This window comes from Geospiza fortis, unplaced genomic scaffold (genome assembly GCF_000277835.1).
Source record: "Geospiza fortis unplaced genomic scaffold, GeoFor_1.0 scaffold217, whole genome shotgun sequence".
Classification (NCBI taxonomy): Eukaryota; Metazoa; Chordata; class Aves; order Passeriformes; family Thraupidae; genus Geospiza; species Geospiza fortis.
This window is the reverse complement of record NW_005054392.1, coordinates 121,850-126,179: the sequence shown is the minus strand read 5'-3', so window position 1 is coordinate 126,179 and position 4,330 is coordinate 121,850.

The window sequence follows — 4,330 nt, the reverse complement described above, 5'->3', positions numbered from 1 at the left end:
GTGACTATTTCACTTCACATCCTTTGAGCACTACTGTTGGGGTGGAAGGACCTGACCTTCCACATTTTCCAGACTTTACCCTTTTATAGGACACTCAGGAGAGGCCTGCTCCTGCTGGGTTGGGACCTTCATGCTGGCAGTATAACACCAACAGAGAGGCTGTGGCCAGTGTCCATATCTGGGGCTGCCCAAAAGCCTGTGCTTTTGTTAATTGTGTTAACTTTTATTAATTTTAAACTTTTGTAATTTGTGTTAACTTTTCATTATCTAGAGCTGTGCTTGCAGCAGAGTTCCAGATCGCTGCTGTATTTGGTGCCAGACTGGCTCGAGTCAGGAGATGAGAGGGCAGCAGCAGAAATGGGGCCGGGATCCACAGCAGCTCTGGCTTGGCTCCTGCTCCGTGCTCCCTGAGGTACAGCCCCTGCCAAGGCCCAGCCCAGCTGGCAGAAGTGCCTGTGGCTGCAGGAACAGTGGCACAAGTCACTGCAGCCTGGCACAAGTGTTTGCTTGGCAGGTCTGGTGAGCCTGGAAGTCTTTGGAGTGAGCTGCAACAAGCCACAGGAAGGGTACAGACTGGGCTTCCAAGCTGGGAGGCAGGAATACACCAGCTTACCCCAAAAGCCTTTGGCAGCAGATCCAGCAGAAGCCAGGCTGCTGAGGTTCTCCTGCTTCCTGGGGTGATGGAGGGGACACCTGCAGTGTGAGGCAAAGGAAGGATGAGCACCCTCACTCTCAGCCAGACAACTCTCTTGCTCATAAGCATATGCTTCAGTCAGTTCCTGAGTTAATGAACGGGTGAATTGTTGAAGCAATGCCATGAAAGATCTGACTAATTTGTCAAAAGTGGATTGAAGCCTGGTATGACTTTTACCTAGTAAGCTCATGAAATAAATCTTGATTGACAAGAGTACATTGCTCTGTGAATTTGAGAGACCCAAATAAACAATGGCAATATATGAAATAATTCACTGCTGAAACTGGAATTGCACAATACAGTAGTAACAAAATAGAAAGTGCTTTAACCATATGGTTGAGAGATTAAGGATAGAAGGAAACAATGGATTGATCAAGAAGCTCCCTTAGAAAGTGTATGAGCTGCTTCAAAATGAGTCCTGACACAGTCAGCAGATTGGATGCAGGCTGTGGATCTGTGCTGAGGCATGCTGGAGTGGTGGGTGCCTCCTCCACACTCCACAGAGCAGTACAGTAAGTGAATATTTGTGTTAACTTTCATTTTGTGGCTCTGCTTCTCTCCTCCCTGAGCAGATTTCCTGAGGTTCCAGGAAGGCTTCAGCTTTGCCAAGGCAATAGGCATGGACTGAATATGAGGAAGTCCTGCTGGCAGCTCCTTTGGCACTGAAACACTGGCACTCATTCCTCAAGGAATGACAACAGTCACTGACAGCTGCTCCAAGGCCATGCTGAGCTCTTGCATCTTGGCACATGTGATCTGTTCAAAAGCATGGATGCACCAACGGCACCAGGGCTGTACTGCACAGGAAATGTGTTGTGGTTTTGGCCAAATTTCATCTAAGTATGTCCTTCTTAATGGCAGACTTGATAGAAGCCCATATTTAAGGACAGTGAATTCCTCTTATTTCTAGAGATGATCACAGATAATTTGGCAAATACACATTAATGATGTTGCAAAAGATTTCTTGCTTCTCTCTTGGTATGAATGGGATTTCATTATCCAGTGACAATGGGCATTTTTATGAACAAAAACAAGTGAACAAAATAAGAGCTGTAGAAATGGAAACATTCTGTCTCAGAGTAACAGCTGGACTATTTGAACAGCCAGCCACCATCACCACTGGTAGTCTGTCACCTAGATTTCATTAACCAAAGTATGCTGCTGTAATTAACAGTGTAACATTTATAGTATTGAAGTAGGAATCTAATTGGTTTTAAATTTTATTTTTTTAAGTAATCCGATTACTCCTAATCATTCATAACTATGAAGTATCTTTAAAAACTTGTTGACTTTTGGGAAGCAACAAATAAGAGAATCAATGACAGAAATACAAAATTAACTTCCCTTATATGTGTTTGTTTTTCAAGATTAAAAGGTGTGGAAATATGAGCAAGGAAAATTACTTGAACTTGGCTAAGAATGAATCAGTTTGATTTTTAATTGCTTGGGACAAGGATATCTAAAGAATTGTATCACTCTCCAAAAAGGCAAAATACTCAAGGTAATCCTCCAGGTAAGATTGGGAAAAAAGCATTGAGGGACTGTGATGCCAGCAGATACCAGGTACCATAGCACCTGCTCGAGTCTAACCAGGTCTCCTTTAAAAAAAGATGCAAATGATGTTGCAATGCCAAAGAAATTATTTAAAGTAAACAGAATGAAATGTTTTGTTTTGTTTTTTTTCCTCTTGCAACTGACAACTTTTTGTGACTGAGGCTGTTATTTTATGGGATTTGGAGCTGAAGAGCCAGCCAGATTTTCTAAACATCAAGACAGCAACTGAAGGCTCTGCAGTGTAAACAGGAGCACAACTTTAAGTATTCAATGTTTGTAACACAAGTGTCTTCTGATAAATTCTCCCCCTGCTGAAGCAGAATGATTATCAGACCAGTGATGCAGAAGATACTTGATGGAAAAATATTGACTGCAATGGACTGCAAACTTCACTTTCAGAAGTGATAGTCCTCTGTTGGAGCAGAGAGATTTGTAGGTGTTTGGTACTGTCGAAGTCGAGGCAGAGATGTCAAATGACATGCCTAGGAAATTACCTTTGAAGATACTCCTTTGGAAAAACACGGAGCTGAAGTTCCAGCCCACAGCCTTGAATGATGGCAGATTTTCACCAACTTATCAGCAGTTCTTGCTAAGGTGTCTGCTTTTATTTGGTAGAAAAGTCACAACTTCACCAGGTGAGCAGATTGAATGAGCAATGAGCAACTCAGTCACAAATCTCCAAGTTCAAACTGAAAACTGAACCCTGGAGTTATCTCTAATTGTAATAATAATTCAGGGGGTTTATAAAAAGAAGCTTGAGCAATACTGCATTTGTACTGCAATTTCCCAAATTCTTGATGCAGCTGTTAATAACCAGAATTATACTGTTTCTAATATGTTGTAAAGGAACAAAACTGCTTATGAAGTTGAAAGGCAATGACTTAAATATCCCAATGGAGCATCAGACAATAAAAGGGTATTTAAAAGAAACCATTATCATAGCTCAACACATATTAAAACAGTCTCTTTATTGTGGCTTTTTTGTCTCTTTACCTGACAGTGTTATTTCATAAGAATAAATATTAACAGGTGAAAGTATCTCTGCTGAGCCTGCAATTTCACATTCCTCGTAGCAACAGGACCATCATAACCAACTCCTTCCATGGCTGCTTGTTTCCCTGCCCCACCCTGCTCCTTCTTGCTGGTCAGCACACCGGCCTGCAAGGCCACACTGCCCTCCAGAGGAGCTACCTGCCCAAGTGGGAGTCACCACTTCCCATCTTCTACATCCCAGATGTTGCCAGCAGCAACACTGGCTTCAGTAAGGCTCTTCCCAGCTTATCTCTGTCTCTGCACAATCTGTGAGTTGTTCAAAACCTTCCACAGAGCTAAAATAAGGAACAGGTTTGACAGAAAAATAGCTTCTTTTAAGACTGGTTGTTTTTTGCTTGAGTCCATTCAACATGTAACCTAGCAAACATCATGATGTCCAAACAGTGGAGAAGTGAGAGCAGGAATAATGTCTCACAATAAATGCTGTGGCCATGGGCACCCTTACACAACCAGCCATCTGGGGGGTTGAGCTGAACTGCTGTACTTTGCCCCACAGAACTGGAGCTCTGGATTTAAAAAAAAAAAAAAGCATCTAAGCAGTAACTAACAGCTGAGGTGGTAGCACCTTTAGCAGCTTCAGTCATTTTGGAAATGAACTTGTGACTATCCCCTAAACCACAGATACCTCCATAGCTGACGTTACCCTGAACTAGGAAAGATTTATTCTTTTGTTTTTCTATTCTCAGAGCATTTTGGACCACAAAAGATGAAATAAAACCCACATTTAAGGAAATTATACTGGTAGATGAAGATCCTAAAGTTTTAAAATGGGCAGCACTAAAATAATTCTGTAAGATGTTATTTTTTTTACCTCAAAAGACTTCTATACTTTGAAATCAACTGATTTTAAACCTATACTCTAATAAAAGAAAGATAATAAAATCAATAGCACTTACAATAAACTTTACAATAATGGTCACATTATAATAAGCTGGGAAAAAATCTAGTGTGTAAAGACTTTTTGTGCTAAATCCACCTCAAGTTTTAGTAAGCTCATTGTTCACCTGTGTGATGGAGGTTTTAGTCTGA